The sequence below is a fragment of the Dendrobates tinctorius genome, unplaced genomic scaffold (genome assembly GCF_039654945.1).
Source record: "Dendrobates tinctorius isolate UK_male_01 unplaced genomic scaffold, ASM3965494v1 ptg000010l, whole genome shotgun sequence".
Lineage (NCBI taxonomy): Eukaryota > Metazoa > Chordata > Amphibia > Anura > Dendrobatidae > Dendrobates > Dendrobates tinctorius.
Window position 1 is genome coordinate 4,433,131 of NW_027361678.1, and position 13,882 is coordinate 4,447,012.

Consider the following 13,882-nt stretch of genomic DNA (forward strand, 5'->3'; position numbering starts at 1 on the left):
ATGAAGATACCTTGCACTTACGTCTAGTCTCGTCTTGCTTCCTGCTCGTCCTTGTCGTCAGACACTCGTCTAGTGTCCCCTGAGCCGGCCGTCTGGTCCCAGCAGTCGTGGTAGCTCACCCCCTTGGTCTTGCCCCTGACACTCCCTGTATAGGGGGTGGATTCTCACAAGGTCAGCTCGCCCTCGGTGGGTGGGTGCCACGACCCAGAGGGTCCACTCAAAAAATGGGCTCAGCAGGAGCTGAGTCCGTCACACCTAGCAGCGACGTGTGTGAGCCAGAAGGAAAAGGCTACGGCTGCCTGCCATACGAGAAAGTTCCAAAAAAGAGTCAACAGGGGGAACTTCAGTGAACTCAGTAATGCGAGTACCTCAGATAAGCGCTAGAGTGGAGGCCACACTACCTATCTGCAGAGAGAGAATTCCTAATTTGCTTCCAGGCCGACCAACTCCTTCTCCATCTGTACTCTGGGTCCTGGATGGCACTCCATGGAGTAATCTGTAGTGTGGCCTGCCGCATCCTTCACTTTTGGTAGGGGTGAAGGACACAAGGAATGGTGTTGCTCCTGACCAGGAGCCTCCACTGACGACTCAGTGCTTTTATTTTTTGAAACTTCAGAAGAGGAGGCGATAGAGCTTGAGGCTGTGTCAGCAATGTAAGCCAAAACTTGTTCCTGAAGCTCCGTTTTTAAAAGCGCTTACCTACTCCCAGAAAAGGGAGTCTTCGAGGCCTTGTGGAGCCAGATGATGATGCAGGCTCAACACCTCCTGCCTTAGGTGCTATTGTGCTTTTGCCACTACCAGCAGATGCACCACCACCACCATCAGTACCAGCTGGCAACCCCCGCCCACTTCCACGGCCTCTTCCTCCATACTTCCTCATTTTTGGGAAAATGTACCCAAAATACCACCAGCTATGTGGTACTGTAAAACAAGGTACAAGGTGTATATAGTATTGGGGAGAATTTGAATCTCCCTAGAGATGTTAGGAGGCTGAACTATTATCTCAGGCCCACTATAGATTACACCTCAATTTAACAGGCTGAAATAGGCTGGTGTATGACAAGATACAAGGTGAATATATGGGTCGCCCTCCCAGGGCTGGTGGGGTACTCGGTACCGGGCCCGCGGATCTCCAAGAGGGGGTTTTGTCATGGCAGCTATTACCCGGTCCGTGGCCCTGGGCGCCCATTGTAGACAGCAGAAATGTTCATTGCACGTGTGCGCAATGGTTGAGAGTTGGTTTGGTATCGGAATGATTCGTGACACCACCTGTGGTGTTCGGCAAGAGAGGTGTTAAGCCGACGCTGCGAACAGATCCTCTGGAACAGATGGTGTAGTGCAGCAATGATGTTGTGGCCCTCCACAGGTAGGGCAGTAGTCCCAGGGCAGTGTAGGTGAGGAGATAGAAAGGAGACGTAGATGGTGCAGTGCCAGGCATAGAGATGTAGCAGTACAGAGTGTGTGACCGCAGGAATAAGCGAAGGACACCAGGGCATGTAGTTCCAAAGTTTTACTCACAGTCTGTTGTGCATGCAGGTGCCCGCACCTGTGCCGTGTCCTCCGGGTCAGGGGCTCAGCCAACCTCCAGGCAAGATGAAGTACTCCCTTCCAACACTCCGCCAACATGTGCCTTTTCTGAATGTCTCCCTTTTTGCACCTATAGTGAAGTACTCTCAGTAATGAGTTACACTGGAGTTCCTCATGTCAGATGTTCCTATGAACTCTACTTGTACGGCAGACAGCTGTAGCCTGCTTCGGGGACTCCTTGCTACTAAGTCCCGGCTCACTCACGTTGTGGTTGTGCCACCAAGTCTTGTGTGGGAATAAAGTGGTGACAACTTCTACTCCTCCGGTGTCTGCTGCAGGACCATTAGTATCCATACAACCTCGGGGACCGAACCCCGGCCTTGCACTGTGAACTTGGGAAGGGTTCTGCTCTAACCCTAATCCTCAGTCCTCCTCTTCTCCTTATGTTCCATTCAAATCTATCTTTCTTATAAAGAGTCAGACTTTCCATCAATGTCTCTTTCCTGTGCCAGCAGACCCAGGTCACTGAGGTCCGCTGCAGCACTTCCCTCATCCATCCCACTCTGGGGATCTTCTCTCTCCTTCTGACCTCATCAGACTCCTGACTGACTGACTAAATCCTAAACTCTTCCCAATTTTTTGGTGCAGACTAAACTCCACCCACCTCCCAGCACTCTTCGTGTTCCAAGCAGGGAGCCACCAAAGGGTGCTTTGCTACACTACTATGTTGTGTGGGATGCAGGTGCTGGAGTGTGGCCAGGTGTCCCCACCTTACCTGGATGGTGGGGTAGGTACCACACCTCAGGAGAAGGTGCAGTACTTCTGTGGTGACTGAACCCTCAGGGGCGCCACATATAGTATTGAGGAGAATTTGAATCTCCCTAGAGATTTTAGGAGGCTGAACAATTATCTCAGGCCCACTATAGATTACACCTCAATTTAACAGGCTGAAATAGGCTGGTGTATGAGAAGGTACAAGGTATATATAGTATTGGGGAGAATTTGAATATCCCTAGAGATTTTAGGAGGCTGAACTATTATCTCAGGCCCACTATAGATTACACCTCAATTGAACAGGCTGAAATCGGCTGGTGTATGACAAGGTACAAGGTGTATATAGTATTGGGGAGAATTTGAATCTCCCTTGAGATTTTAAGAGGCTGACAATGATGCTCTCAGTCCAAGTATGGCAGCAGGCAGCCTAATAAGCAGGACTGCTGCACACAAAAGTGTGGAAAAATGAACGCTTGGTAACTGTGCAGAAAAGAGGAAGAAAAGTATTTTTGCTTTTAAAAAAGCAGATTGCACAGCAGTGTGCAAACAGCAATGCAGCTATCAGGGAGCCTTATAAGGCAGCCTAATAACCAACAGAGCTGATGCTCAAAAATATATCCTCCACTGTCACTGCACGCAAACTGTTGTGTTGTACAGTGAAAATCGCTACCAGCAGAAGCAGTTTTTGTTTCTTCTTCCCTGCCTAAAGCTCTCCCTTATTCAGAATCAGCAGCAGCAACCTCTCTCTCTATGCTAAGATCGGCAGAAGTAAGATGGCAGTCAGAGTGCACGCCCTTTTATAGCCCCTGGGACACCACACAAAGCAAGCCAATCACTTGCATGCCCTTCTCAAAGATGGCAGTGACCGCTGCCCATGTCATCGCGTTGCCCACAGTGTGCGTCCTCCATCATTGGCTGAAAAAGGGCGCTGGAAGCATCACTTGAAACGCGACTTTGGCGCTCTGGTCGCAGACCTCATGGCCGACCTCACGCTATGGTCGGGTTTCATTTCATGAAACCCGACTTTAGCGAAAGTCGGCGACTTATGAATTTGACCAACCCATTTCGCTCAACTCTAATAACGACATGTCTCTGTGTGTTTTGCACCTACACATGGGCCATGTAAGAACCCAGACAAGTGTTTAGCATCATAGATTTATAATGGGTACGTGTGGTCTCTGGGAAAAAAAAACGGACACCACATGTGCTGGAAATACAATCTTGTGAAGGAGACCTTAAAAGCAGACCATGGCACATGTATGGAGATTATGGAAAAGGCGTCCTAAAAGAGTTTGTGTGAATCAGTTTGAAGGAACCGGATCATTGACCATATCAGTGTTCCATCGTCAGAGGCCACAGGCTCGGAAAGTGCTATCTCAGAGAGACGTGGCACAAGCCACTCCATCTGGCAGATTCCAGAGGAACCGCGTCCTTCACCCTTTAACTCATGTTACGGTATCTGGACTTACAAAGGGGTGTACTAAATTGTTAATATGGAAGGGTTGCTGTCTGGAAGAGCGAACCAGCGCAAGAAGGGTCATCACATTGGGTCAATATTGAGAAGTCATGTCAGAGACAAAATCAGGAGGCCAGCAAGTAGTCAAAATACAGGCTGAGGTCAGACAACATGATACAGAAAGTCACACAGGACCAAGGTGTCAGTGACCAGGTCTAGCTAAACACCATCTAATAGCTGGCAGCTGAAATCTGTCTCCTGGGGATGGTGCATGCACACTAAGCTCCTGGATTTGGGTATTGACCTTCACACAGGACCAAGGTGTCAGTGACCAGGTCTAGCTAAAGACCATCTAATAGCTGGCAGCTGAAATCTGTCTCCTGGGGATGGTGCATGCACACTAAGCTCCTGGATTTGGGTATTGACCTTCTTAAATTCTTCTGCATGCAGTAGGCTGATATGCATCACCAGGAGCTTTCTGTACATGCACTGCCCCATCAAAAAATATCATGATTCAAAACACTGAAGGAGCTACGGGCAAAGGTTTTGTGATGCCTGTCTTGTGAGAATGTGCTTCACTTAGGTCATACTCATGTCTGACACTGAAATCTTGCGCTTGCGTCCTTCTTTGCCAATGTTGCACATGAACAGTAAAGGCAATTTCACACTGTATTCTTCACCACATTCACTGGTCCCATCGGGGGATGGGACCACTGAAAATGGGACTTGGTCATGTGCACCGATGGAGCCATTGAATATAATGATGCCGATGTAGTCAACATGTGCTCTGTTGTGCATCATTTTTGGGTGTATACGTCTACTGGAGGTGGACACTCAGACGCAGTGAGACGAGTGGTCTCTCATAATAACTGGTGGTTTCTTATTCAAGCCATCAGTGGGAGTTACTGCTTTCCTGTAGTAGTTATCAATGGGGGTAAAGATCCACCATTCTACCATCAGTAAGGGTGCAGTCAGATGGCCATATAAATCGGAGCGTGATTGGAGCGCAGTGCTCGGAATGGCCACTGCACTCCCGGCCCGAGAGTGCATAGACATACATGAAGTTGGAGCGCTTGGGTTGGGAGAGCCGTGGCCAGTAAGAGCATTGCGATCAGATCTCCGTTCAATTTATACGGTCATCTAACTGCGCTTTTCGGATGGAGGTCCAATCTAATAAGTCCTCCAGTGGATAGGCATTAAACTTTCTCTCTGGAATACTACTTTAAATTTAGAACTTTAGATTTCACCCCATATTCCCCCACTCCTTTTATTTTTCATCCTGAAAGATCCCAGAACAGCAACTGTTATTAATACTGCAGTAACATCGTCTTCAAAGATGTTCTTTCCTCGGAGAGATCGAGAATGAAAACAAAACACGCAGTGTGTCCGCACTGCCTTAAAATTACACATCAATAAGATTTCCAGTGACACATATTTCAAGGCAAACAAACCGAAAAGAAATTAAAAAATCTCTGTGGGGCACAAATATGTAATTACACTCACACAGGGAGCATTTTATCAGGTAAACCATCCTATTTTGTTAATTGAAATGCTGCTGCACAGAGATTTTTTTCTTTAAACAAAAGATCTGGATATACATGTCTATATTTTAGGATTTCTTTTCCTGGCTACCATCAGCCTCATGCTTGTATTACTCTCATCATATATCCTTAGTCTTCACTGTGAAATATAGCAAAAATGTAAAAAAAAGCCACTGTGAAATAAATTAGAGGGTGAGATATAGGAAAGGTCAAAGAGAGTCTAATTTTATGTTTAAATTCCATTAGATTTATTTTTTCCTTGCTTCCAGACTTGGATTTTCCGTGTTACCAAATTAAAGGGACTTTGTCAGTAGATTTTTGCTATATAATCTGAGAGCAGTGGAGCACCCACCAGGGCAGTGGAGATACTGGGTACCGGGCTGGTTCTTAAAGGGATGTGTCACAGCAGCAGTTACCCAGTCCATGGCCCTGGGCATCCAATAAAAGGGGATATTTACAGGGGAAAAATAAAGAGTTTGTAAAGTGTTCGTGACACCACCTGTGGTTTCTGGTCAGAGGTGACCAGCCCTGAAAGCCAGATCCTCTGGGACTGATGGTGATGCAGCAGAGTTGGTATAGCTCTCCACAGGCAGAGCTTTGTCCCAGGGCAGTTTTTGTAGTAAAGATATTGTGTTTGATGATGATAGATGTAGAAGGGTTGGATAGGTGATGCAGGAATAATTAGAGGACACAGCAGAGTGCAGTTTCCTTTACCTTTTACTGAGCTGTGCAGGTACAGTCCAGGGCTCAGGTTACAGATGGTTCTGGAGTCGGTCAGCCTGAAAGCAATTTGGGAATCTCCTTATTCAGGTGGGTTGTGAGGCCTCCTCTCTAGCGCTATTTCCTGAGGTATTTGTTGCTGTGAACTCTATTCAAGTCCCTCTCTCTGTCTGCTACTTAGGTAGAACTCCACTCGCATGACAGGCAGCTGTAGCCTGCTTCAGGGATCGCTTCTCTGTGGCATCTCCGGCTCACACGTGCTGCTGTGTCATCGAATATCAGTTGGGGACAGAGGATCTGCGGTCTTCTGCCCTCCGGATTCTGCTGCTTGGGCTTTAGTACCCACACAGCCTCAGACTCCGGGGTTCGGTCTCTTGTACTCAAGACTTGGGGTGAGCTCAGCTATAGCTCCTGTCCCAAACTTCTCTCCACACTTCCTGTCTCAACCCTGTTCAGGCACTAACTAATTACTAATTTCCTTCTTCTGACCAGAGAGCAGCTCCCCAGAAGTCAGTTTCAGAGCTTCCTTCTGCTGGCCTGGAGCAGGAACTGTTTTGTATTCTGAATCTACCTGGTAAGGGGATTCCTTCTTTGCTTCCAGGCATGACAACACTCTTTCCTGGAGGGAGGCAAGGCCATTGTGGCAACTGAACACCTGGGGTGCCACAGCAGCATAACATATGGCAGGAAATCCCAATTCCAGAGATGTGTCACTTGCTGGGCTGCTTGGTCTAGTTTTGATAGAATACTTGTTTTGTCTGATCTAAATGCAGCAGAGGTAAAACTTATGTGCTGTGTATAACTCTGCCCACACCAATTATTGGTAGATTCCAGTGTACACTGTCAGCAAGCTGCCAATCAGTGGTGGGTGAGGGGATACACAGATTAGCTGGACTGTTTGGCACCTAACACCTTGTCCTGCAGTGATAATCTCCTGCTAATAAGACACTGATTGTATTGAATCTACAACACACAGCCTGTTCTGCCTGCATACACGTAGACACTATGTGCAATCCAGCATACAGCATAAATCACCTTCTATCTTCCAAAATAAGCAGACTGTTCTCTGTAGTCAAAATTGTTTATTGGTGAAGAGTATAGAATGCGGTAAAACTATAAAGAATACAAACGACAAGGGTAAGCATTGGGCAGATGATCACATAGCTAACACAATTACAGGAAGTACAATGTGATGCAAACTCTACATAGAGACACACAGGTGTCTAATTACATCTGCTGTGCACTGACTGCCATACAGTTAATAACATCTCTGAACAAAACTGCATTGCAAGAAAAAACATTAATCTTACCAGATATGCTTTACCCGGATAACGAACTCAAGAAGGGGAGTTAAGAGGAGGACAGATAAACACATGTGTCCTTATGAAATACACATGATAAAATGGCATTATCTTTATCCCACAATACACTGCTTCAATCCCAGATGCATTGCTTCAATCCTACAGTGCATTGCTTCTGTTAAAGAAACAGGCTGTAAATGCTATTTCAGACACAGCTATAAATTCAGCCACCACTAGATGGTGCTATAACTAAACCAGCACATAATACAAACACATTTGCCCTATTCAAAGGGCAGAACATAGCCTAAAAAGTGACATTTTGCTGTAATCAGGCTTTCTGCAACATCTGTAAGGACTTTGTATTTTCTCCCCGTGTTTGCGTGGGTTTCCTCCGGGTACTCCGGTTTCCTCCCACATTCCAAAGACATACTGATAGGGAATTTAGATTGTGAGCCCCATCAGGGACAGTGATGATAATGTGTGCAAACTGTAAAGCGCTGCAGAATATGTTAGCGCCATATAAAAATAAAGATTATTATTATTATTCTGCCCCTACATCATGCTGCTCTCAAACCTGCTGTCAGATTCCTTTAAAGATCATGTTAACGCTTTTATAATTACCCTAATGTCTCTCAAATGAAAATGATGTGTTTTTCAAAATAGTCTTGAAAATATTCCCATCATTTTGTGTCTACTAATTCTTTCTTTCTGACTTGTATGTCTTGGTGAAAACAAACTACAAACAACCACAATAGAGTCTGATTTTCCATCTTTCCTTAATTATTGAAAGTTTACTAAAAGTACAATAATACCTAAAAGAAGAGAGCAGATGGAAGGTAGTATGACTTTAGGACCAGATTTAATGGCAACTTGTCATCTGGTTTCCTGTTATTAAAGGGGCTATCCAGGAATATATCTTTTTTACAATGTGCCTAAGAACAAACAGGCAGGTAGGTCCTTCTTACCTGCCTGTTACACCTGGCGCCGATTTCTGTTGGCACTGAGCGGTTACTTACCAGTCCTGTCAGCGATTCTGCGGCTTTCGCTGACATCACGACAACTACGTAGTAGTTTCTCTTGCTCTTTGCTCTGCTGATGGGGTATGACTATCAATGTCATGCTAATTGACAGATGGCTCTCTACTGCTTAACTGTTGGGAGCCGGCTGTCAATCAGCACAACATCAGAAGTCACGCTCAATCGCCAGAGCAGCCCAGAAGAAGAAGAACTGCTCTGTTGACGTGCAGCAGCTGAATTGCCAGCAGGTGACCGCTCTTAGTCACGGCATAGTAAAACAGGCAGGTAATTGCCTCTATTAGCAACTACCTGCATGTAAGTTTTCAGGCTCATAGTAAAAAAAAAAGTCCTGGACAACCTCTTTAAATTTCTACCAGCACATTAAAGGGGTTGTCCGGGCTTTTCACATAATCTCAGTGCATATCTGGGCTGCAGAATGCTGACAATAAGTATTTTACCTTCTGTGGCCAGTTTGCAGGATTTGCTAGATATCATCTCTTGCTTGTAAGAAAAACGTCCAGGGGGGGTGTGTTCTGGCATTGAAATGAGAACTGGTCGTTTCCTCCTCACTGGTTTCACTTTCCATAGATCACTGTTCAGCGTGTGTCTGGGGGAGGAGCAGCTGGGTGGTTCTGCTCTATGCACTGAGGCTGCTAGAGGGGGAGGATTTGTTACTGTGTGAGGAGGCATAGACTTGTTCATGTGGTCGGGGAGGGCCTGTTGCTATGGAGGGTGGGGTTGTTGCTATAGAGGGCATGTTTTTAGTAGAGTAGGAGGAAACGACCAGTTCTCATTTCAATACCAGAACACCCCCCCTTGGACGTTTTTCTTACAAGCAAGAGATGATATCTAGCAAACCCTGCAAACTGGCCACAGAAGGTAAATTACGTATTGTCATCATTCTGCAGCCCCGATATGCACTGAGATTATGTGAAAAGCCCAGAAAACCCCTTTAAATTTTTCCAAATTAGAATCTTAGCGATCCAATTCAAACACCCCTGCATTCCCCTGGCATACTGCTAAAAATGATCTTTATTCATTGCTCCCCTGCATGGCACTGGGCCACAGCAGTGAGTTAACTAACCTAGACCCTCTGCATTTGATTGATGGGGCCACGCTAGCAAGCTCATAGCAGAGACCATGTTGGACTAGTCATACACGCCCATCGGACCACTGTGATAATCAGCTGACACCCGGCCGCGATCAGCGGCGCTCACCACGTGGGCGCCGCTGATCGCGCCCGACGTACTATCCCGTCCGACGTACTATCCCGTCCATGGGCATAGGGGCCCAGGTCCCATGGACTGGATATACCGTTGGATGTCAGGAAGGGGTTAATCTGTAGTGTACCAACTGCTAAGGCATAAAAGGAGCACAGAAGGAGACAAAAAGTGATGGATGATGTGAGAAGAGGTCTGTAACTCACTGAATAAAGGTAACTATGTGGCTATTGTCCTGATTTTCTATCCCTCCTTTCATTTTCAAAACTGTAATAAATATTGTATTAGGCATCGGATTTCTGTCGCTGCACAGCAAGAATCCCGAGCCTTACTTCCAGCAGTCTCCCATTCCTCTCTAGCCACAGAGGAGGTTGCTCAGCAAGCTCATCGGTCCTGGTGCTCTGCCCAGACCAGCTCCGTGGGTTTGCTTGCTGCTGCCACCTCTGGAACATCTATGGCAATACATGCTGCTCAGCAGCAAGATTCTCCAGGGACTAAGTCCCCATGTCAGGCCACTGAGCATGCCCGTGGAGTGATCTCCCATTGGAGATCGAAGGTCACATGCTCAGGTCCTGCTCGTGTTCGGATTGGCCCATCCGAGAAGCATGGAAGGTCCCGGACGCTCGCGGCTATAAAAGGTTTGCATGGCCGCTCGGCCATGTGCTAGGATAGACTGTATTTACAGACTAGGTGGAGTGAGTGATGTATGCACGTATGAATGTCTCTGGTGAATGACTCATTAAGAAACCCCTACCCTTGGTATGCATGTGTTGTGCAGCCTAGCCTGCTAGCACCCAGGCTTAGGTGTAGGTAGGACAGAGGTTGAGTCAGGCATCAGTCCTCACCTGGGACGCGGCATGCCTCAGTGCACGTGCTCCACTTCATAGCCAGCATCTATCGCGGCGCTCGCGGTAGCGACGCCGCACGCTCAGTGGGACTAGAAGGACTCTAACCCCGTGTCCTTGGGGTAGAGTTCTGTGGCCGTACACTGTGTGCTCTTTTGGCCGGGCTCTGTGAGTTAAACAGGCTCCGGCATCTACATTCAGCAGTTGTGCGACTCTGTGCATTAACAGAGTTCGCACCTATTCGCATTGGGTGACGTAACCCACGTGTGACTGTTTTTACGCTGCTCTATTCTTCCGCCATTACCTAGCAGCAGTGTACCACCTCTGCACGGTGGACCCCGGGCTGCGAACGCACCCTACTATTATTTTATTATTTGGTGCGTTCTGCCAGCCCTAACATTTTGTTTATTATAAAGCATAATACTATTAATGAATATAATCATTACCCTACTAGTGATGAGCAAGTATACTCGTTGCTCGGGTTTTCCCGAGCATGCTTGGGTGTCCTCCAAGTATTTTGGTGCGTGCTCAGAGATTTAGTTTGTGTCGACGCAGCTGCATGATTTGCGGTTGCTGGACAGACTGAATACATTTATTAGAGAATCCCCACATTTATTCAGGCTGTCTAGCAGCCGCAAATCATGCAGCTGCTTCAACACAAACTAAATATCTGAGCGTGCCAAAATACTTGGAGATTACCCTAGCAACAAGTGTACTTGCTCATCACTATACCCTGCCTATTGTAATGGACTGGGTGGTGGAACCACTATGCTGTGATCCAAGGAAAGCCTTGGCGGCATGACTAGGTGCCTCTCCAAGTCTGATCTCTGATGCACGGCGGCTGACAATACCATGTTCTGAGGAGAAATGAGGGAGGCAGAACCAGGTGAAACACCAGGACTGACCTCGGTTAGATGGCAGCTGACCCCAAGAGACAGGAGGCAGGAACGGCCAGGGATGGCAGACTCGGCAATCACAGGTGGACATGACTGATAGACAGGCAGGCTGGCATGACTGATAGATAGGCAGAGGGGCACAGCTGATGAAAAGGCAGGCTGGCACAGCTGATAGACAGGCAGTCTGGTATGGCTAATAGGCAGGTGGGCACAGCTGATAAACAGGCAGGGGGGCACAGCTGACAGACAGGTAGGAGGGCACGGCTGATAGACAGGTAGGCTGGCACGGCCGATAGACAGGCAGGCTGGCACAGCTGATAGATAGGCAGGCACAAGTGATAGACAGGCAGGTGGGCATGGCTGATAGACAGGCAGGTATACAGGAATACAAGCACTGGAACCTGAGAATTATCAAAGTATTATGAACAAACTTACAATGCTGCACAGACACCTCCCATCAGGTGGAGGTGCCTTATATAATAAGTGTCTTCCAACAATTGGCTGTGGACACTTTAGGACGTCGTGTGCTGTCCCTTTAAGAGGACGGGACAGCTGTGCGTGCACCTCGGGCATCAGCCGCGGGATGGAGGCCGCAGCGGTGAGTTAGTCGGTGTCTCTGCTGAGATGCATCTCAGTAGAGATGCCAGCGCTACACCTATTGTCTACTTTCTGTTAATTAAAGTGTAGCATCTTCCAAAATCATTGCCTCCCATTCCCGTCTAAAAAACCTTTCTCGTGCTGTACAAGTTCTCTGGAAAGTGCTACCCCAAACCAGCAAAATTAATTTTAAAAATGCCCTAAAGACACAATTTTAGACAGGCCTATCACATCCCGTGTTCAACCCTTCTTCCTTCCCCAGACAAATTATTCCTTAGACTCTTATTCCTTATGTGCATCTGAATACATTGTTCCTACAAAAGGTGTAAACAGAGTGTCAACAGAAAGGCAGATTTTAAGGGATTCAGAAAGAGAATTGGAGGGATCCAATGGCTGGATATCCTTAAAGACAAAAATGTCCAGGAAGGATGGGAAATCTTGAAAAATGAAATTCTCAAAGCAAAGTTGTTAACAATTCCGAAAAGAGGGAAGAATAGGAAGCATTTAAGGAAGCCAGGATGGATGAACACAGAACTTAAGCACATGCTAAAAAGGAAGAAAAAAATGTTTATAAAATGGAAAGAGGGAGGCATATCTAAAGAAGAATATAATGCTGTCTGCAGAACCTGCAGGGCACAAATCAGATTACCTAAAGCTGAAAATGAATTGAGGCTTGCAAGAGATGTCAAAAGAAATAATAAAGGATTTTGGGGATATGTCAAAAGTAAAAGAAAAGTCAAAGATGCTATAGGATTTTTACAGGATGAAAATGATGAAATGGTAAGACAGGATGTTGAGAAGGCTGAACTTTTAAATTCCTATTTTGCATCTGTTTTCTCTCAGAAAGGAAATGTAACATCAACTGTTCTTCACTGTCCTATTAAGGAAATAGAAGAATCCAGGATATCTATAAACAGAAAGATAGTGAGGAAACACTTAGCTAACCTAAATGAATTCAAGTCTCCAGGTCCAGATGAATTACACCCCAGAGTACTGAAGGAGATAGCAGAAGAAATTTTTGAACCCCTCTCCATAATCTTTGAAAATTCTTGGAGAACAGGAGAAGTGCCAGAAGACTGGAGAAGAGCAAATGTTGTTCCTATCTTCAAAAAGGGGAAGAAGGTGGACCCAGGCAACTATAGGCCGGTGAGTCTGACTTCTATACCAGGAAAGATCTTTGAACAAATTATTAAACAACATGTATGTCAATACCTGGATAAGAATGAAGTGATTAAACAGAGTCAGCATGGGTTTGTAACTAATAATTCATGTCAGACTAACTTAATTTCCTTCTATGACGGTATCACTGATTGGGTGGATCAAGGAAATGCTGTAGATATAGTATATCTTGACTTCAGCAAAGCATTTGACAAAGTCTCTCATACAATCCTTATTGAAAAAATGACTAAGTATGGAATGGACAAGGCAACTGTTAGGTGGATTCATAACTGGCTTAGTGATCGGACCCAAAGAGTGGTCGTAAATGGCTGCACATCCAGTTGGAAGAATGTCTCAAGTGGGGTACCACAGGGCTCTGTCCTGGGCCCTGTATTGTTCAACATCTTTATCAACGATTTAGATGAAGGAATTGAGGGTAAACTGATTAAATTTGCTGATGACACAAAGCTAGGAGGGATAGCTAATACTAGAGAAGAGAGAGAGAGGATTCAAAAAGATTTAAATAAACTGGAGAAGTGGACAGCAACTAACAGAATGGTTTTTAACAGGGAAAAATGCAAAGTACTACATCTGGGCAATAAAAATGAAAAAAGCATATATAGAATGGGAGGAATAGGGCTAAGTGACAGCACATGTGAAAAAGACTTGGGTATACTAATTGATCACAGACTGAATATGAGTCAACAGTGTGATGCAGCAGCAAAAAAGGCAAATGCAATTCTAGGATGTATTATCAGAAGCATACAGTCTAGATCACGTGAAGTCATTATTTCCCTCTACTCCTCTTTGGTCAGACCTCATCTGGAATAT